This window comes from Piliocolobus tephrosceles, chromosome 6, assembly GCF_002776525.5.
Source record: "Piliocolobus tephrosceles isolate RC106 chromosome 6, ASM277652v3, whole genome shotgun sequence".
Lineage (NCBI taxonomy): Eukaryota > Metazoa > Chordata > Mammalia > Primates > Cercopithecidae > Piliocolobus > Piliocolobus tephrosceles.
The window spans coordinates 73,843,936-73,867,615 of record NC_045439.1 but is presented as its reverse complement, the minus strand read 5'-3'; positions in this window follow the sequence as shown (position 1 = coordinate 73,867,615).

The window sequence follows — 23,680 nt, the reverse complement described above, 5'->3', positions numbered from 1 at the left end:
ATAAAAATATGTTTCAATGAAACCATGCATACAACATTTAAAAAGACATGACCCTGCTAGACCACAAAATAGGTCTCAAAACATCTAAAAGGATTAATACCATTTAGGAAACATTATCTGACCACAATCAATAAAAATCTGAAATTGCCTCCTTCCCCACTCCTGCAACATACATGTAACACAAAAGTTCGAAATATTCCCTGTCTGAATGTTTGGAAACTAAAAAAAAATATTCTAAATGATCCCTGGGCTACAAGAAAACATAATATAAATTCGATGTAGCTAAGACTCAAGAGTATGAAAACTGTGTAATAAAACTTGCCAAATGTAGATTTTGTATTAAAAAAAAATTACAGCCTTAAACACCTACATACATACATTACTAAGAAAAAAGACAGCAAATTAATAAGTAAATAACATACAAACTAAAATCTTATATAGAAGAAGAGCAGGATAAATACAAAGAATGCAAAAGGAAACAATGTAGACAAAACCATACATTATTATAAAAACAACAACAGAAAAGAAATAATCTACAAATCAAACCCAGGTTGAAAAGAGACATAACATGAGGAAATCTATGGCAAGTTTGATAAGGAAGACCCTAAAAACATCAAAAATAATATACAGAGAAAATGAGTATAACTCAAATATCTTAAATGAGAATATTATTAACAATGTTAAAAATTTGGAAAGGTAAGTGAAATAATTCTTATAGAAAATATAGATCACAAACCTTTTTTTTTTTTTTTTTGAGATAGAGTCTCATTCTTGTCACCTAGGCTGAAGTGCAATGGCGCGATCTCGTCTCACTGCAACCTCCACTCCCGGGTTCAAGCGATTCTCCTGCTGCTGCCCCTGCCTCAGCCTCCCTAGTACTGGGATTACAGGCACCCACCACCATGCCCAGCTAATTTTTTATTTTTAGCAGTGACAGTGTTTCACCTTGTTGAAGAAGCTGGTCTTGAACTCCTGACCTCAGGTGATCTGCCCTCCACGCCTTCCAAAGTGCTGGGATTACAGGCATAAGCCGCTGTACCCAGCCAGAAAACATAGATTACTAAATCTGAGTGAACATGAAATAGAAACACAAATACCTGTAACCATTAAAATGGAATAAAATATGTAAAATTATGCACATACACATTTATTTCAGCAAAAACTTCATATTAGGTGTAATCTTGGGGAATTAACAGATACATTCTTATATATGAAAGTACATAGGACAAACCTCCACAAATTCTCCTAAGTAAAATGACAGCTCATTTAACAGCTCATTTATATTAAAATCAACAGATGAGAGACAGAAGGAGAATGAAGTGAAGAAAGTAGGAACATAATGATTTTCAACTGATGTAAGCACAAAAAAAAGTGAATCAGCAAGGAGAAAGGAGATCAGAAAGTCCAGAAAACCTGACATTAAAGCCGCAGAATCTAGCAGTCCTGGGCCCCTTAGTGTAAGAGCAAATTGTCCTAAATCTGTATCACTCCTGAGGGCTCCGCAGTCCTCTAGCCCTGGACAATTACTGCCTCTGATAGCACCCACCTGTCTGAATACAAGATGCTGAGATGTCCAATATATTCTATTACAAGAAGTGGGGGAAGTAGAAACTAGCAGTTTTAACTATTTCTAAAACAAGAGTTAAATAGGTAGTAAGTTTCATTGATAAGGAAAATTCACATTTGGGGAAAAGCTCACTCTCATGAATACCAGATTAATGGGATACAAGTGAAGATTGCAAAGCAGGTAGTGAGAAGGACACACATGGGCGTGTTTTAACATTCTGCTCCAAGAAATACTGCTCCTGACTTTGTATTGCTCTTTTCACCACAGCTTTTAGTATTGAGACAATGAAAATCACCACACAAAAATCATTTGACCTTCACTCTTGGCTTGGCTAATGTGTGCTTAGCCAAGAATTAAAAAGTGGTATACGAGGGAAAGCTCCTGGGTCACACTGCTCCAAAGGAAACTGGGCATTTTTTATGGGCAATGTGCACTTTGGCTCTTGTCCAAGGACTTGTGTCTTTTTTAAACTTTACCTAGGAAACTAGCCAAAGAAATTCATCTAGCCTGCTGAGTAGAACAGCAGGAGAAAGAAATTCCGAGGACATTTGCCAGAAATTAATATATCTGTAATGATTAACATTACACTAAGGGATAAATAACTCTTGAGGTGCAGTATTTGTATTCCTATTGCTCTGGGAAATTAGCTTCTCTTACTTGAATCTTTGCAACACTGTCTACCCAATAACTGGCCACCTGTATTCTGGTTTTGTATCTCCCTGAAAATTATCTGCTCTGCATTGATGTCTCCCTCAGTGAAGTGATACACTTCCCCCAAGGATAGAGATCATTCCTTACATAGCATAGTGCCTATCCCATGGTAGAAAATATTCTTTTCTACTGAAAAAATTGATTCAACCGATTTTGATGCTTCTTACTTCTACATTCCTTCTGAAATATGGGAATCATTTCTTAATCACTGATCTATTCCCTACAATGCCTGAAGAACAGTGCTTTGAAGATAGGTACAAAATAAATATTGGTTGAATAAATTCCTCTTTTCATTATTTTTAAGCTCTGTATACCAAAAGAGAGGGAGTGGATTAAGCGTGTAAACTTTAATCAGGCTAGACTTAAATTTGAGCCATTTTGTCCCTCTGAGCCTCAGTTTCCTTATCTATAATATGAAAATAATAATGATAGATACCTTACAGAGTTGTTGTGAGAATGAAATGAGATCATGCACACAATGTAGAGCAGAGAGTAATATTCATAACTTACTACTATTATTTTCATTTTGGCTCTCATACTTCTGGATAATCCACATGTCAAACTTTTTCACCATGACACTTTTGCTTTATTCTTATTCAAATGAAACTCACTTCAACTTCACTTTCAGTAGATCGTAAATTTTCTGAGGGCAGAGACTTCTGTCTCATTTGTCTATTGCTATAATCGCAGGGTCCAGAGCAGTTTCAGCAAAAGTAGACACTCAGTAACTATGTGCTGAATTAATGAAGGAATGAGAACATTCAATATAGTTCTAAAGACTTACGTATGATAAAACATCCCCCCATTCCAATATTTACAAATGTTTACATACCTGTTAAAATACAAGGAATTTGGAGTTTAGGGAGGTGAAAGTACATCAAAGCATTTCACAGGTTGAAAACCTTTATAGCCACAGGATTCCTAACACAACCAAATTAGAAAACAAAATGGACCAAGGCCAAAGCCACAAGAAATCAAATCACAAATAGAATTGATCTTGAACAATCCAGATTGCCATGTGTAATGCAACATACCTGAAATTCAGAGACATACTTCCAGGGCTGCTTTTACCATTTATAACCTTTATTACCCCATTGTAAATATAGTAATTAGTAAAATTAGGTTACTATCACCTGAGCTGCCTACATTTCACTATTCTTATGAGGAACAAATACAATGATATAAACAAAAGCATACGGGTATAAATACACATATTATGCTATCATTATATTACCTTGCATAGTTTACTCATAAACTCCCATAGGATTTAGAGCAAGTGGCCTTGGATCATTAATGTAATCCCCCCCTCACTTACAAGAAAGCTGATGATGAGAAATGTGATCCAGATTTTTTTTTTTTTTTTTTGAGAGTCTTGCTCTGTCACCCAGGCCAGAGTGCAATGGCACGATCTCTGCTCACTGCAAACTCTGCCTCCTGGGTTCAAGCGATTCTCCTGCCTCAGCCTCCCAAGTAGCTGGGACTACAGGCACCTGCCACCACCTGGCTAACTTTTGTATTTTTAGTACAGATGGGGTTTCACCATGTTGGCCAGGCTGGTCTCAAACTCCTGACTTCAAGTGATCTTCCAGCCTTGGCCTCCCAAAGTGCTGGGATTACAGGCGTGAGCCACTGCACCTGGCCTAATCTAAATAATTCTTAAGATCATCTCTAATTCTGAGATTCTGAGAAAGACCAAATGAATTGTACAGTAAGGAGAAAGAACTGATTAAAAGCTTGCACATATCAGAAGTCACTTTTTTCAGACTATTTTTTCACAGCAAAATTTAAAAAGTAACCCCAGAAACGTAGTGCCTTGCTATCAATAGGATAGAAAGTAAATCCATGTCTTCTGAGATATCCCTAATAATTCCCTAGAAATTTCTAAGTGAAAATAAACCTCAAAGGAAAAAACCATTTTATTAAAAATTCTCTACATTAGAATATCTGTGGTGTGGAGGAGAAAGTTACGTTCCTGACAGAAGTACACCTGTTGTGTTTCAAATAATTATGTGTCTAGACAAGTTTTAAAGAAGTCTTTGGAAAGGGATTACAAACCTCTATCATAGCCCTCAATTTAAAATTATTGTATACCAAATTTGAGTACCTCAATAATATCTGAGTGTCTAAAGCAAGCTGGTAGAATTTTGCAGGATAATTTTTAAATCTGGTCTATTTAAAGGCAATTCAAAATAAATACTTCCTCTGGAGAAAAGTAAGTGAACACTGACAGAGAAACATAGCATTACTTCTTGGCCTTTTGGCTAAGCAAAAAAAGTAAGCATCATAGCCACAGATAGGGATAAAGTTAAAGCCTATATTATAGAGATCAAATGAATTTCTCTCATGGGGATCTCTAGTCACAGGACAAACTACAACATTGTAGTACATTACATTTTGTACGTAAATACTTGGTAAATATTAATAGATATTACTTAGTACATCTTAGTACTAAGTACATTTTGATATTGCATTTTGTAACATATAAGCAATGTAATGAATATTTTATCATATAATCAATACAGCTATAGAAATAATTATATAAACAACCAAACATAGAGACACAAAACTTCTCTTAAGTAACTCTCAAATAATTCCTACACAAATTCTTGACTGCAGCCTACTCAGATACCACACTGGATTCTCAAGATGAAAGGATGAATGGGCTTCAGGAAGCTCACAGCCAGTAGGTAAAAAAACAATATAATGAATTACTTGCTAGTTATGTAGTTGCATTTATATATATCCTACCATTTTCACATTATATATGTATATAATTTTGTCATTTCTTGGTGGCCTAATGAAAAAAATAATTTTAAGAAATAATTTATTTTAGGTGTAATAATTATGAAGTGTTATAAAGCTGATTTTATAGAGTTCAATTATATATATAGATCATTGCAATTTATACATAACTATGAAATAAAAGCATAATACTAAATTTAAACATGTTATTTTAGTATTACATAATTTAATATAGATTGAAATTTAGGTATATATCAAATAAGACCAAAACAGCATTTGTGATATATTTTGGGACTTCCTATCTTTTATAGTTAATAAAGTAAAACTGTTCATGTTTATAATTTCCACATTTGTTTCTAAATAAGAGATGTTTCAAATTGTTACTTGCAAATGATTTTTAGCCATTCAAAATATAGGAAGCTCGTGAATATTTTTACTTTCTAGAAAAAGCCATATCCAATGTTCCAAATCATTAGGATTTCTGGTCTTAATACTGATTTTTAAAATACTAGTGATAGTTTGATATTCCACATAAAAAATCTTTATCAAATGAATCTTCTCTTCAGATCAAAGGAATACCTTCTTGTAGTAAATCTACAGTAACGTTTCTGTTTTCATTCTCATTGACACAGGATTTTAATAACAGACTTCCCTGTGCTCCTTTCTATAATCAACACTCTATTGCAATATAAATTAACTAAAGCAGGGCCTCCCATCAACATGCCATGGTACATAATGAGCTATGAAGAGTTTATAGTGGTGAGAGGAACTGAAACTTTCAACCTGGTGTCTACAAAAATAATCATTTTCTATGTTTATGCTTTGATATGAGGAAGGATGGGAAGCATTAATTAAGTAAAACTTGTCTAGAAATATAAATAATTTAAAGCCATAGAGGGTTCAAACCATTACAGAGTTCACAAAACCATATCCACATTTAAGAAATAAACCTCCTGGTGATGCAGTCCTGCTGAGAGCCAGTGACTGTTGCACACTCACAGGATGACCTGCCAGCCCCCAAACTGTTCTGTTTTAACATGAAAATTTCTTTAAATAATATATTTTAAAATAGAAATAGAAATAGGCTACCTACTCTAGCAATGTTAACTTCCCAATCACCTCCTAAACCGTAGGGTCTCTCAAATCACCACTGTGGGGACACTTTGCAAAACTGTAAATTACAGCTGGAAAAAGGTGGGTATGTCTTTTCACTGTTTGATCCCTAGTTCCTGGCACACGGCCTACCACATAGGTGACATTCAGTAAATATTTCTTATATGATGTGTTTGACCTGGAGACTGAAGCAAGAGTTCACTAGAAACTGGAAGAGACGTGAAGAATGTAATGCTGAACTCTTATTTTGCTGATGAGGAAGTGGAGGAAAGGTGGTGTGACCTTCCTAGGACCAGAGCATAGTGTTGCTCTGGGAGAAGCATATTCTGGAGAACGTAACCACCCCAGTTCCTCTCTTCATGTTCTAACAAAATACACAGAAATATAAAGTTTCTAATTCTGGGTTCTTCATTGGGTTGTATCCAGCATATCACTATTTGTATTATTTTAATTCAAAATATACTTTATTGTAAAGAAAAAAGGCAAGAAAATATTAATAGAATGAGTCAGATAAATTTTTGCCTTCCTTTCCCACACCTTAGAAACTTGAAATATTCTTTGAGCCTCAGTTTTCTTATTTATAAAATGGAAAAAAAAATAACGACCTTGGAGAACTGATGGGAGTATAGGTGACTCTGTGTAGATAACTTTTATCATTATTCCTTGTTCATAATCAGCACACAGCATATGGAATGAATTGACTGGATGAGGCAATGAATCACTATAATTTTGTACTGTGGATAGAAATTATGACTATCACTTTCTAGAAATACCTTTGAGAGTGTGAGATTTCCCTCCTTTACTTTTACAGTAAAGACACTACAATTTCTTTTCTTGAAAATACAGTGGCTATATGCTGGAATATTTGGCTATGAAAATACACAATTTGTTATTATTACTTCTAAACTCTACGATGATCTTTAAATCAATGACTCCGAGCCAAATTAGGGTTGCCAGATTTAGCAAATAAAGATACAAAATGCCTAGTAAAATTTGAATTTCAGATGAACAACAAATAATTTTTGTATAGTATATACTATGTAATATTTGGAACATGGTTACACTAAAAAATACTGTTTATTGTATGAGACAAGCTTATAGAAAAGATGTACTGTTCATCTGAAATTCAAATATAACTGGGACCTGTAGGCATAGTATGGTCTCTGGTATCTCTAAGCTGAAGGGAGCCTTGTAAATCACAATTACCACTCCTTCCTTCTATAGATGAATAAATGAAGGCCCAGGGAAGTTGGTTACTTGGCCAAAGTAACCAAAGAAATGAGTTGCTGAGACACAAATTAAACCAGGTCTATCAACAGCCCATTAGGAACTTGCTCCTTGCACACGATTGCAAAGATGCCCCTGTCATGACCATCAGAAATTCTTAGGGATTTGCAGTGTGAAATTCCTTTGATATTTTGGTTGTTCTTAAAAAAAAAAAAAAGTCAAACAAAACAAGAGTAATAAACCTCTTATTCATCCAGGCTCCAACATGGCCTTCATTGCCTTTAAAAGCTAAACTGACACTTCCTGATCCTTTCTCCATAAATACAATACCTGGCAAGAACAAGGAACAACAACAACACGCCATCACAGCTCCTGTCCTCCAGCCCACCTTCATCTTCTTCCCCGTAACAATTTGTTTTTACCTTTCTGACTTGTCTGAGGGTAGCAGAATAATGAGTATGATGCAAATGTGGTTTTGTGGGTGGTGTCTACTGGACACTGGAATTGTTTACCCTTGTCATAAATAGCTGTCTTCAGAGACACACCCAGACACTGAGTCTGCTTTACCAACCTCACAAACAGACAAATCTCAAACCCCTGGACTGAGGACAGCCCACTAGAAACACAAGGATAAAGTCCCTGGTTACAATGCATGCATTTTAACAATAACATCCTAACCAGAATAAACACTAAGAGGAAAGTAAACATAATAGAGCAGTGAATAAGATGAGCTTTGGGATAAATAGGCCTGGGTTTGAATCTCAGATCTGCCACTTACAGTTATGTGACCTCTGTGAATTCCATCTCTTAAGTGGAGAAGAATCCCACCTACTTTCTTCAAAACTCATAGGCACTCTGAGGGACAAAGATGAATGACTTAAAGATTTTTTTTTTTTTTTTCAGAAAACATACCTTGGTCACCTTTAGCCCAGGAGGGAGTTTTGCTTTTAAATTTTGAGTTCAGGTGGAGATAAAAAGAGCTTTGGTGTGAAAATTGTACACTCAGTTTGGAATTGTGCACTTTAAAAGTGTGCAGTTTATTAAATGTATTATAAATTTACCCTAATAAGCTTGATAAAACAAATGAATAGATTGTAGAGCAGAGTAAGGTGGTTTGGCCAGTGTCACACAGCTAGCTAGCAAGTGGAAACAGCTTGGGAGAGGGCAAAGTTGAGCTTTATGAAGGAACAAGGAACTCAAGGAAACTGAAGAAAGCTGGAGAAAGTAACTGTGTGTTCAGGTAGGCCAGAATGAGATCTACTTGAACCACCGCAGACTATGAAGCAAGCAGGCTTTGCAGTCCATAGAGCCTGACTTCAGTCCATGAGAATATGCCAGTCCAAGCCGGCATGGGTCTCAGCAGAAGCCCCGTCCACCCAAAATCTATTTGAAAATGCCCTTGAAGCCGAAGTTATTATTTTATCAACAGATTGTAATTAGATCACTCCTTAGAAGCAGAAAGCTGAAACTGGATCCTTTCCTTACTCCTTATACGAAGATTAATTCTAGATGGATTAGAGACTTAAATGTTAGACCTAATACCATAAAAACCCTAGAAGAAAAGCTAGGTAGTACCATTCAGGACATAGGCATGGGCAAGGACTTCATGTCTAAAACACCAAAAGCAACGGCAGCAAAAGCCAAAATTGACAAATGGGATCTCATTAAACTAAAGAGCTTCTGCACAGCAAAAGAAACTACCATCAGAGTGAACAGGCAACCTACAGAATGGGAGAAAATTTTTTCAATCTACTCATCTGACAAAGGGCTCATTTCCAGAATCTACAAAGAACTCAAACAAATATACAAGAAAAAAACAAACAACCCCATCCAAAAGTGGGGAAAGGATATGAACAGACATTTCTCAAAAGAAGACATTCATACAGCCAACAGACACATGAAAAAATGCTCATCATCACTCGCCATCAGAGAAATGCAAATCAAAACCACAATGAGATACCATCTCACACCAGTTAGAATGGCAATCATTAAAAATTCAGGAAACAACAGGTGTTGGAGAGGATGTGGAGAAATAGGAACACTTTTACACTGTTGGTGGGATTGTAAACTAGTTCAACCATTATGGAAAACAGTATGGCAATTCCTCAAGGATCTAGAACTAGATGTACCATATGACCCAGCCATCCCACTACTGGGTATATACCCAAAGGATTATAAATTATGCTATTACAAAGACACATGCACACGTATGTTTATTGCGGCACTATTCACAATAGCAAAGACTTGGAATCAACCCAAATGTCCATTAGTGACAGACTGGATTAAGAAAATGTGGCACATATACACCATGGAATACTATGCAGCCATAAAAAAGGATGAGTTTGCGTCCTTTGTAGGGACATGGATGCAGCTGGAAACCATCATTCTTAGCAAACTATCACAAGAAGAGAAAACCAAACACCGCATGTTCTCACTCATAGGTGGGAACTGAACAATGAGCTCACTTGGACTAGGGAAGGGGAACATCACACAATAGGGCCTATCATGGGGAGGGGGGAGGGGAGAGGGATTGCCTTGGGGAGTTATACCTGATATAAATGATGAATTGATGGGTGCTGACGAGTTGATGGGTGCAGCACACCAACATGGCACATGTATACATATGTAACAAACCTGCACGTTATGCACATGTACCCTAGAACTTAAAGTATAATAAAAAAATAAATAAATAAAATTAAATTAAAAAAATAACATAATCATACGATAAAATGCCATTGTATGGGATTTTACAAGTCCTGGTATATTGTCCTTGAAAGTGGAATGGACGTAATAAGATGTTATGAGTAGAAAAGAAAAGAAAAAGAAAAAGAAAGGAAAAGCTGGGTGGTAGCTCACGCCTATAATCCCAGCACTTTGGGAAGTGGAGGCTGGTGGGTCAGTTGAGGTCGGGAATTCAAGACCAGTCTGGCCAACATGGGGAAACCCCATCTCTACTAAAATAAATAAACAAATAAACAAATATTTTTTAAAATTTGACTACTCATAACACTTTACACATTCATCCCACATTCAAGGAGAATATACCCGGCATGCACATTAGAAGGAAGGAATCTTGAAGACTATCTCAGAATTCTTCCCAGCATACTGACCAATAAAAATATCAAATCTGAAAAAAAAAAAAAAAAAAGAAAAGGTGAAAAAAACAAAACAAAAAAAATTCTACGAGGTCAAAGAGTGTCCAAGGCATATTTAAATAACACATAACATTGTGTCGGATCAACCCACTAGAACATGACTATTTCAGAATTAACTCCTAACCAACATCAACGCCAAGCTCCTGCAAAAATGTTGTCACTGAGTAATTAACTGCTACTTAGTAAACTCTAGAAAATAATGTGTTTTAGATAGAGAATACCTTAGCAGGTAAAGTCAAAGCTGAAACAGCCCACAGATCAAAGGAGGAATTAAACAGATGTGCAAATTAATCTCTGAATTCCAAACACTCATGACCTGGAATATGTGTAAAGCAAAACAGCCAAGAAATCACATCTCTTTCACTATATGGATGAGGTTTCCATCACAGTTCACAGCTCTTCCAGACTTGTGAGTTGAAGATTTTCACAGATTATTACCTTCAGACTTCACCTCCTCTCTCAATAAGCTGTAGTGCAACAGAGCTGACACATTCAAAGGAAGGCCAAGTGTGTCTACTTGCAGTCATTGTCAAGGAGATGAGCATTAGATGTGGTAAGAGAAATATGAGAGAACAATTCAATTCTTTCTGGGTGGTAACTTCACTTTTATTTATATTCAATTAGTGCACAAACAAACTCAAGAAACTACAATCCCCTTGTCTAAAGCTCAAAGTTCAGGCTTTAAGAAGGGGATATGTATTTGGCTTATACCACATTTAACCCTCTATTTACAGTGCAAGTCATTTCTTTTTTACTTAGATGTGGCTAACATAAACAAAAAATACCATTGTCCTAGACCATTCTTAATTAAATTCAACAAATAAGTATTGAGAACTAAATATAGCCACGTGGTTAGTTGGGCTGCAGAGAACACAAAGAACAGAAAAACACCATCCCTGTCCTCAAAGTACCTACCATGGAGTCATCTTTTGATTAATTTTAACTACGTATTCATGCTACTAGACAAAACAATTGTTTTGTGTGTGTACAAATTCTGCAAACCTATTTCTGGTCTTGAGTCATGTTTTTCTTTCCCATATCCAAAAACAATCTGGAAAACTGTTTGTCTAATATCTCTCTTTAAATTAACTTGCCTTATGTATTAATTAAACTTAGGTAAGAAGAAATTAAGCTACATAAGTATATTTTTTTTGGAATCACGTTAATCATAAGTGTCCATAAAATCGTGAGGTTTAATGTACAGGTTATATTTTTCAAAACACACATTAAAAGAAATACTTATCTATTAACAGAAATACTTGGTATGTACTACCTAAAATCACATTGGGAAACGTGGCTTTCATCCTCTGTCATAGTCAAATCCTTTCCTCTACCTTTCAAAATTCCACCCTAACAGGTAATTCCTCATATCCCAGCACTCCTAGTTGATGATCCTTTCTTTCAATTAACCAAGAAAATCAAGTCTCTCACACACGAGCTTCCTCATTACTTCAACATTCCATCACTTTCTCATTTTTACGATTATTTTCTTCTGAGATATCCATACTAGTCTCCTCTGATAACACTTTTACCTTTATCCCAGATTTCGTCTTCTGTCAACTCAATTACTTCCTTTATTAATACTTATTTATTTTGACTTCAACTGATTTCTCTTCTTTGGCCCCTTTGCCTTTGTTTACATACATTTAGTTTAAAAATATTCATTATCTGCTACATGTCAGAAACTGTGCAAGGATTCTAGGAATGTGGACAAGAGAGACAAAGAAAGTCACAAACCTCAAGGAGTTTACTGGTGTCTAAGGAGGCAGGACTGCCCTAAGTCATCCCATAGTGCGATAGGTGCTGTGTTAATGTAAATGCAAGAGTCTCCAGGGAGGGAACACAATTAGAACTTGAAGTCAAAATTGGGAAGGATTTCCCCTAGGGGAGGGAATAAAACTTCGTTTTATTATACTTCTCAGATAATTGTGTTTTTTTTTACAAATTCAAGGTTTGTGGCCACCCTGCCTCAAGAAAATCTATAGGCACCATTTTTTCCAACAGCATGTGCTCACTTCATGTCTCTGCATCACATTTTGGTAATTCTCATAATATTTCAAACTTTGTCGTTTTTATTATATCTGTTGTGGTGGTCTGTGATCATAAATATCACCACTATAATTGTTTTGGAGTGCCACAAATTACACCCATATAAGATGATAAACTTAATTGGTAAATTAAGCTTTTGTTCTGACTGTTCCACCAACTGGCCATTCCCCTCTCTCTCTCTCTCCCCTCAGTCTTCTCTGTTCTCTGAAACAAAACACTATTAAAATTAGGTCAATTAATAATTATATAATGGCCTCTAAGTGTTCAAATGAAAGGAAGAGTTGTACTTTTCTCACCTTAAATCAAAGTCAGAAATGATTACGCTTAGTGAGGAAGACATGTTGAAAGTCAAGACAGGTCTAAAGCTAGGCCTTTTACACCAGCCCATTAGCTAAATTGTGAATGCAAAGGAAAAGTTTTTGATGGAAACTGAAAGTGCTACTACAATGAATACACGAATGACCAGAGACCAAAATATTTGCTGATATGCAGAAAGTTTTAATGATCAGGAAAGATGATCAAACCAGCCACAACATTCCCTTAAGTCAAACACTAATCCAGAGCAGCACTCTAACTCTCTTCAATTTTATGAAGGCTAAAAGAAGTGAGGAAGCTGCAGTAGAAAAGCTGGAAGCTAGCTGAGTTCATGGGATTGAAGGAAAGAAGCCTTCTCTATAACATGAAAGTGCAAGATGAAGCAGCAAGTGCTGATGGAGAAGCTACAGAAAGTGATCTAGAAGATCTAAGCTCAGATAATTAATGAAGGTGGCTACACTAAACAACAGATTTTCAATGTAGATGAAATGCCTTTTTATTGGCAGAAGATGCCATCTAGGACTTTGCTAGCTAGCATGGAGAAGTCAATGCCTGGCTTCAAAGCTTCAAAGGACAAGCTGACTCTCTTGTTAGGGGCTAATGCAGCTGGTGACTTTAAGTTGAGGCCAATGCTCATTTACCATTCTAACAATTCTGGGGCCCTTAAGAATAATGCCTGTGCTCTGTATATGGAACCAGAAAGCCTGGATGACAAAACATGTATTTGCAGAATAGTTTACTGAGTATTTTATGCTCATTGTTGAGATCCACTGCTCAGAAAAAAAAAAAAAAAAAAAAAAATCCTTTCAAAACATTACTGTTCATTGACAATGCACCAAGTCAACCAAGAGCTCTGAGATGCACAAGAGATTAATACTGTTTTCATGCTTGCTAACATAATATCCATTCTACAGCCCATGGATCAAAGAGTAATTTTGACTTTCAACTCTTATTATTTAAGCTATATGATTTGTGAGGCTACCGCTGCCATAGGTAGAGATTCCTCTGATATGCCTGGACAAAGTCAATTGAAAACTTTCTGGAAAGGATTCACCACTTTAGATGCCTTGAGAACATTTGTGATTCACAGCAGGAGGTCAAAATATTAACATCAACAGGAGTTGAGAAGAAGTTGATTCCAACCCTCATAGATGACTTGGAGAGATTCAAAATTCCAGTGCAGGAAGTAACTGCAGACGTGGTAGAAATAGCAAGAGAACTAGAATTAAAAGTAGAGTCTGAAGAGGGACTGAATTGCTACAAGGTCTTGATAAAATGTAAATGGATGAGAAGCTGCTTCTTATGAATGAGCAAAGAAGGTGGTTTCCTGAGATGGCATCTACTCCTGGTGAAGATGCTATGAACATAGTTGACATGAAAACAAAACATTCAGAATACTACACAAACTTAGCTGGTAAAGTAGCAGGGTTTAAAAGTATTGACTCCAATTTTGGAAAAAGTTCTACTGTAGGTAAAACGCTATCAGACAGCATCACATGCTACAGAGCAATCCTTCACAAAAGGTCTGAGCACAGTGACATATGCCTGTAATCCCAGCTACTCGAGAGGCTGAGGTATGAGGATTTCCTGAGGCCAGGAGTTTGAGACCAGCCTGGGCAACGTAGTGAGACTCCTTAAAAAAAAAAAAAAAAAAAAAAAAAACTTTCACGAAAGGAAGAGTCAATCAATGCAGCAAACTTCATTATTGTCATATTTTAAGAAATTGCCAGAACCACCCCCAAACTCCAGCAAACCACCACCCTAATCAATTAGCAGCCATCAACATGGAGGCAAGACCCTCCTCCAGCAAAAAGTACAACTTGCAGAAGGCTCAGATGATCATTTGCACTTTTTAGCAATAAGGTATTTCTAATCACAATATGCACATTGTTACTTTAGATATTATATTATTGCATACTTAATAGGCTTTGATATGCATTGGGAATCCAAAATAAATTGTGTGACTTGCTTTATTGCAATATTCACTTTATTAGAGAGGCTTGGAATCAAACCTACAATAGAACCCATGATATCTCCAAGATATACCTGTAATGCCTAAGTTTAAATCACAAATCTTATACATTTGCTGGTTCTGTGACCCAACGAGCTTATTTGGTCATCCATAGAAGGGGATCAACTATCTATTGTACCTGGCTGTAATGAGTAAGGAGACAGCATGTACCAATGGGTCAGGCCCTCCAGTCAGTAAGCCTGGATTCAAATGCCAACTCTACCAATCTACGTCCTTGGGAAGGTTACTTTACAACTCTGTGTTGGATTTTTGTCAATAAAATGAGGATAAATAATATCAATCTAATACGGTTGATGTGAGTAAATAATCCTTGAAAATCATTAATTAATTAGTAAGCATTCAATAAATATTACTCTATTATCAGAAGGCTTTTAAAATCTCAAAATCTGTATGTAAATCCTGCTAAGTAAATAATATTAAGATAAATGAAATTCTTGTCATTTATAATTCTTCATTCTATCATTCATAACTTACAGTAGATCCCATCTATGAAGTGAATTAAGTAGGAAAGATAAAGATAAAACTTCAAAAGTATCAAATTGGCAAAGTAAAATAATTTAAATTTAAAAAGCAATTTGATTTTTTTTCAAAAATCTACCACATTCTCATCTAATATGAGTTGAATTGAGCCTATCCAAAATTTATATGTTGAAGCCCTAACTCGGAGTACCTCCGAGTATGACCGTATTTGGACAGGAGTTCATAGTGGATATAATTAATTGAGGATGAGGTAATACTGGATTGGGGTGAACTCCTAATCCAGTCTGACTGGTTGTCATATAAAACAAGGAAATGTGCAGACAGACACACACACAGAGAAAGTCAGGTAAAGGTGAAGGCAGAGGTTGGGGTGACTTCTACAGGCCAAGGAACACCGAAGATTGACAGCAAACCACCAGAAGCTAAGTGAGACATGGGACAGAATCTTCGTCTCTGCTTTAGAAGGAACCAACCCTGCTGACACTGTGATTTCAGACCTCCAGCCTCCAGAACTGTGAGACTACATTTCTTTTGTGTAAGTCACCCAGTGTGTGGTACTTTGTTATACATTCCTAGAAAAGTAATACAGCATTTGACAGACTTTGTTTCTTTCGAGTCAGAATGTAGATCTCAGTAACACATGTACCAATTCCTGAAACATATATTTAAATTTCAGTATGAATCACACAGTTGGTCATATACCAAAATCTATTCTCTACCTCTTTGTGTAATAAATCTCCTTTCCATCTACATTATCGGCTCCTTAAGAAAAGAATGTATTCATTTATTAATTCGATAATTAGTATCTAGTAAAGCCCTACTAAATGAAAGACAAAAAAACACAAGTTTCTGCTCTCTACGAATTCACAATCTATAAGTCAAATCCTAAGTACGTAAAGAACCAACGTAAAGGAGGTTGGTAGAAGCATTTCCAAGGCACAACAGCAAAGCAAGTTTCACTCCCATGGCTGTCAACGGGTCATCCCTTACACTTTGGCTTCTCGTGGAAAAATCCTGTGTTCTTCCAAGGACTAGTTATCTTCTTCCTTGGCCCCGACATCTACTTCCCTTCTTTCAGTTTCAGCACAAGTTGACACTGGAAGTCAGTCCACTGTAATTATAACAATCCTTTTTTCCTCCCAGAATAAGCAAATGGCAGGCACTCCCATAGGCAGGAATATAGGCCTATATGGACAAGGCCTATTTGGAGAATCCTCCCTAATGCCCACGATTCTAGTGTTTTCTGACTCTGTCCTACCAACCAGGAACACCTGCCAGGGAAGACTTTAAACTCATCTTTTGCAGTAAAGGATTCTAGCAGAAGCTAGGCCAAAACAGACTTTCATCAGCAAGGCTATGAATGCAGAAGCCCAAGGTGGTTTGGAAAAAGTGGTAGAGGAAGTATAGGATTTGAGGCTCATAATCCGAAGGAACTGTAGCCGTTGTAGCCCTTGTGAACATCTTTGTGGATTTTCTGTCATGAGCCAAGACAAGCCCCACCTCTGTTTCACAGTCCCTGTCTCAACACTTTATTATTCAAAATTTTCTCTAGTCCTAGTTCTTTCTACTTTCCCTTCTTCCTAAACACATCCCACCTTCTGTCTTCACTGTCCTTGCTTCTTTTCCTCAGTGTTAAGACACAGGGTTATATGCTCAATTCAACAAGTGTTTACTGAATGCCAGTTGTGTTGTAGACCTTGTGCTGGTGGCTTTCCTATGCATTTTCTCAAGTAATCTACACACCTACCATTACTGTTATTAGGAAAAGAAGGCTTGGTAAATCTAAATCCCCCAGCTAGGATTACATCCCTAGATTTGTATGACCTCAAAGCCCATCCCACTTCTTAAAGGCCTTGAAAATAAGAGTTCATAATGATGACATCATCATCTGTTTATACTTCCACACAGACAAGCCAGTCCACCTATTTCTTTAAAGAAAATGAAACAAAACAAAATAAACAACTTAAATTCAACCACAAGGGTGGTTAGGATGCCAAATAACTCTTTAGTCTAAGAGTGACATGGCATCCACAAACACTCTTTAGTCTAAGAGTCTTAATCTATAAAACCTATTCATTATATATGTGGAAGTGTATGCATGGGCCAGAGTGTTTTCAAAGCATCAGAACTTAATACAAAAACACTACAAAACTCATTGTAACACTAGTGTCATGGAAAATGATTCATAATACACAATGTGAGGTTTCCACATTGGGGTGATTTCAATGCAGTTTATGACATAAGAGGTAGCAGAGGGAGACAGGAAAGGGCTTGCCTTAACCTACAGGCCAACAAAAACCAGGCAATATGTGGCACTATAGCACTTTCTAAAACATCCTGGCCTCTGCTTATTCTAAGAAAAAAAAAAAAAAATCCCTGGTAAAGGGGATCCCTCTTCTCTGCTTGATTTCTACTAACCAAACATGTCACTGTCCAGTGATATAAAGAAATTCTGTCCCTAGGGCATAAATAAATATCCAACACCTATAGTTCATGGGTGTAGAAGAGCCTGAGAGGCCTGGAATCGATCCAACCCATTTTAACTAGCAAGAAACTACCTGGTAATACCTTGTTTGTATTTCTAGGAAGAGGAACACAAGAAACACTTATTTCATTCCACACAATAATTCACCCCAATCAGAGAGAGCACCGCAAGGGCAACAGCATCTCCCAGCTGCTGATTGCATCAAAGGCTTGCAGCACAAATTCAATTTTATGATGTTAATCTTAGCCTGCCACTCAGAAATTTTCTCTGAGGGATATGATTTTTCTCTGGATTTCATTTTAAGAATGATTTTCTTCATCCACAATCAATAAAGATATGTTTTCATCAAAAGACTCTATCTTGGCAGAATTCAATTGGCTATTTCAACTCCTTTTGGTGACACAATATTAATTAAAATAGTTTATGTTGCACCTCAACTGGAAAAAGAGGCAGTGAAAATAGCAGCTACTCAGAACACATGTTCTATATACATCAACATGGAAGGCAGAAAATAATTTTCTCCTTCCCCAGGCGACAGCTATTAGCTATTCAAGAGAGTTGCTCAAACTTGGTTTATCTCTGTGATCTCAATGGAAAAAAGAATGAAGTCCTTCCTGTTTACATTTTTTTGTTCAATAGGAAATCAAAATGCATATAAAGAAGATACTCTAAATGCTTACATCCCAGTTCCTCAAGAAGAGGAGAAATAATTATCAGTGTGCCTATGTGGCATAACGGGTTAGTAGGGATCACATTCGTTATTTCCTTTAACCAAAAATTGATGATGCTATTACAAATTCTTTTTATTTTCAATTTTAAATAATAATTACAGGTAAATACATTGTATTTCTCAAAAGCAGGCATATAGATTCTCAAAAGCAGGCATATAGAATTAGCACAGGGTTTTGCACATTTAAGAAAGAGGAGAAAACTATGCAACACATTACAGAAAATAAAGCAATTTTGTTTTAACAGTGGTTTGGGAAGTGGCAGTTAATTCATTTAACACAGATTTATGAAGCACCTACTGTGTTCTTGACTCTGTTCTCCTCTTGAGAACGAGATGAAGGCCCCACTTCCTGTCCCATGATGCTGACAGATCATGGGGCCTCCATTACTGCAGAGAGGGAAAGGGTAGGCCTGATTCCCACAAAGCAGGTAGAGAGTGCAGCAGAGGCTGCACTTAACCCTGCTGGGAGATCAGGAAGAGTTTCTCCAAGGAAGTCCAATTACTGAAACATTCAGCTGGTAATTTACATATGCTGTCTAATAAAGTGGGGCGCATAGCTCAGTCTCTAATAGAAAAGGTAGTCTCTATCAACCACACCTTCTCACTTCCCCATTCTGAAATTCATGAGTCCTCTTAACATAAGAAAGTGGTAACAAAAAGTAGGGGTACTGATACCCTAAGGAGAATATGGATTTCACAGGGCTTTGGGTAGATATCACTCAACAGTGCATTTATTCAAAGAATGACTTTAATTTGTGACTGTTCAAAGCATACTTTTTACTGGATTTATATTTAAAACAAAGAAAAGCATCAAATTAAGGAACAGCATGGAAATTTACAGACATCTAGTTCAAGTCCCTATTTTACAAATTAAAAAAGCAACATAAAGGTACACTGACTTGGTTAAAAGCAGAGAGTGAACCAGAATTTAGATTTGTCTAGATATTTGACCAGATATAACAAGCCCTAGACAGAGAGATTACACTGTTCTCCAAAAAGTCTGTGTAAATGTGTACACTGATGCTGGGAAAAAAAATTGGTTAAAAAAAGAAGAAAGCTCCCAGCAGCATCAGAATCACCTGTGAGGCTTATTAAAATGCAGATTCCTAGGCCCCACACTGGATGAAATGAATCAGAGCTTTTAAGGGATAAAGTGCAAGAATTTGAATTCAAACTAGTTCTCCAAAGTAATTCTTATTCAAATTAGAGTCTAAGGAACTTGAATCTACCTTGGAGACTTGAATCTATCTCGGCATCCCCATCCACATGTATAACACAATCAATGAAATACTTAAATTAATTAATGAATTGAAGCAAAATATACTGAATGAATGAATGACCAAAAAGAACAATTCCCACAAAAAGCTCTTACTCATGATAGGTCTTCATGATCTAGGAAGAACCAATCCCTGGCCTGATCTGGGCCTTCCACAGCCAACAGGCCTACCCAGGCACCCTAACCTCAAATGACCAAAGCCTAAAGTTAATTAAATTCTCTTACTGTCTACTACTGCCTACATGGAATGTAGAATTTTTCCATTGTTGAGGGCATTGCAAAAACACTGCATAAGGTCTTCTCTTTGAAATCCATGTAGAGAAAATGACCTAAAGGAGAAAACTCTAAGTATTTAATTATTCAGCAAATTGGCACAACCTTTGCAAGAGGAAAAACTCACGCATGATCAAGTTGGAATTTTGAGGCAAGTTCTTCCAAATATAGAAGGATTTTAAAAGCTAACAATACTAAAGGAAAATCACAAAAGTGTAAAATTCTATAACAAATTCCTTCCAAAATGTTCAGTTTGCATGTTAGTGCCCCAAAGTAATGAATCAGTTTTTACTACACCCTCCACATCAAAATGTTTTCTAAGAGTCAGTTCAATAGCTCAAACTGAAGCAATGGCTGGGGGCAGGAAACATGGCCCAAAAAAATGGCCACAGTTCTTACCATGTAAATGTAAGAATGTGGACTTATCCAGCAAGAGAACAACTCAAAGACGGAGGAACTCCTTTCACAGAGCCTGGCCCCAAAACATAGGCTAACAACATAGCCTTAGTAAAAAGAAAGGTTACAGTGGTTGGAAAAGAAGGTTAGTGGTGGTGGAAGCATAAAATTTCATATTTCATTCTAAACAACAAGAACAGTTAAAACGTTTCTTGGCCTGCTTTTGTAATATGCATGAAAGGCTTAAATCCCATCTCGATTTAGAGTAGTGTTCCCCTGTCTCTGAACAAGAGAATGAGAGGGATGGAAGGCACAACTTTGGTTGCACCAGGTAGGTTAGTGTTTTATATACAACTAAGTCTTCCAACTGTGTTGTGAGCTAGACACTCTTATAGGCTAGGCTTGAAGATTAAATCACTACCTAATAATGTAAAATAATAATAAGATCTCCATTTTACACATGAGGAAACTATAGCTCAGAGGTCAATTTGCTAAGGTCCCATAGTCAGTAAAAGATGGGACACAGTTTGCCATGATTTGCAGTTGTCATGTTCTCTCTCCCCAGCATACCTTCACATAAACTTCTGCCTTAACCTGAAGTGCTTTTTCTTAGTACTTACACCTGGCAAACGTCCACAAAACTGGAAATTTCAAAAATAGAACTAAATTTTCACTGCTTTGAGCTTGCCCTGGTGGATATTTAGCACTCCTCAACTCCCAGCCTCCCCTTTGCTACTTTTATCAGAGCACTTATTACTCTGCTCTAATTATTCCTGCTACCTGAACTATTCCATGAATGCATGCTTAGAGGGCAGGAGGCCAGGTTAGGGGTGGGGGTGGGGAGTCTTTTTCTCTTTTACACTCTGCTGGCAGCGAGCTTTACATATAACAATACATCAAAAATGTTGAAAGGGAAGTCAGAGAATTAACGTATTCGTTATGCATGAATATGGTATGGCTTCAAGAGCTGCCTCTCTTCGCTCCTCCTTCTTGTTCCAGACAAGTCTGTTTGTAAATGTTCATCTTGAGAGTAACTCTGAAGTACGCACAAAGAGCAAAAGACAGACGGAAAAAAATATCCTTGGCTATAGATATGCATTCTCATTTATACTAAAGCAATCTAAAATCATATGAGCTTTCAGGGCTAATATGGTTCGGCTTCATCCCCACCCAAATCTCATCTTCAATTGTAGTTCCCATAAGCCCCACATGTGGTGGTAGGGACCCAGTGGGAGGTAATTGAATCATGGGTATGGTTTCCCCCATGCTGTTCCCGTGAGAGTAACTTCTCGCGAGATTGCATGTTTTCATAAGGCGCTTCCCCCTTTGCTCGGCACTCATCTGTCTCCTGCTCTTTAAAGGCACCCTTTAAAGAGGTGCCTTCCGCCATGATTGTAAGATTCCTGAGGGGTCCCCAGCCATGTGGAAATGTGAGTCAGTTAAACCTCTTTTCTTTATAAATTACCCAGTCTTAGAGCAGTGTCCTTAGAGCAGTATGAGAAACGACTAATACATGGGCCCTCACAACTCACTGCCCACTCACAAGCAACCAAATGTCAATTAACCAAAAAGTTGACTGGTTCAGTAAATTACATTTCCCTCATCCTGTACTTGCTTATTGTTTTAAACACTTATTGTGTAGGGCTTTACATTTCTCCCAGTTAAATTTTAAATTTGTTAAAAAAAAAAAAAGAGAGAGAGAAAGGAAAAGTCAGTGTAAAGCAAACAATTGCTACCATTTACTGACTATCTGTTAAGCTGTAGATACTGTGCTGCTTACATTATGGGCATTGCTTCATGCGGTCCTCATAATATCAATATGCATTATTATCACTATTCTAAACATGAAGAAAATGAGTCTTAGAAAACATAAGTAACTTGCCTAAGGTCAGAGCTAGGAAACAAACAGATCCATCAGTCTATGAAAAACTCACATTCTTAATCACTGCACTATACTGGTTAGGTGGGGCAAAGGTGGTGGTCAGCATGTGAGGACACCCTCTGGAAATGAGAGCAAATTCTAGAATCAGTGTTCCCCTACAGCAGTGATACCTAGCTCTGTAAATGAAAATTTGCATTTTTTAGGAAAGTTCAAAGGGGTCCAAATGTCTTTTTAGACTAAGGATAACTCTCTCATTTTGAAGATAAACATGACACATGTAAATTAAGAGACTCCTGGGTTCCCAAAGTCAATTAGGAAGAGGACTTGCAAGGACTTCAAAGCTCACCTGGGGCTAGACCTCAGTGCACAGATAGATACTTTCAGTCCAGGTCTCCACCACAGCTGTCTGCTTCCAATTCAGCCTGCAGAAGAATTGAATCTAGAAAGCTTAACAACTGGGAAAAAATAACCATACATACTGAAAAGGCCTCCAGAAAGGTGCCTTTTATGATGTACTGATACAATTATTCCTAAAGGGCCGGGCACGGTGGCTCATGCCTGTAATCCCAACACTTTGGGAGGCCCAGGCAGGTGGATCACTTGAGGTCAGGAGTTCGAGACCAGCCTGGTCAACATGGTAAAACACCATCTCTACTAAAAATACAAAAATTAGCCAGGCATGGTGGCGGGCACCTGTAACCCCAGCTACTGGAGAGGCTGAGTTAGGAGAATCGCTTGAGTCCGGGGCCGGAGGTTGCAGTGAGCTGAGACAGCACCACTGCACTCCTACTTGGGAGGCAGAGTGAGACTCCATCTCAACAACAACAACAACAACAACAAAAATTAAAAGAATTATTCATAAAGGACGCCCCCATTGTGAGCAACATTATTACTAACATTATTATTATTAAATAACAGAAATTTCGAGTGCGTGAATTGTCAAACTACAAAGATATCTGAATGCAACAAACTTGAAATCTTAAAATCTTACTGATACCATTACTTTCAAGGTTGCTTTAAGTTATTTCACAAGTCAAATGTACTCTTCTATTCCAGGAGGCATGTGTAAACTAGAACATCAGATTTCTAAAGCATTCAGTTCATTGGGTAGAGACTGTTAATGGAAGATTTCACACACAGGGAGAAACTTAAGAGCCCTTCCCCTCCCCTTCTTTTCTTCCCCTCCCCACTCACCCTGCCCCTCTCCCTCTCTCCACAGGGTCCTTCTCCTTCACCCAAGCTGGACT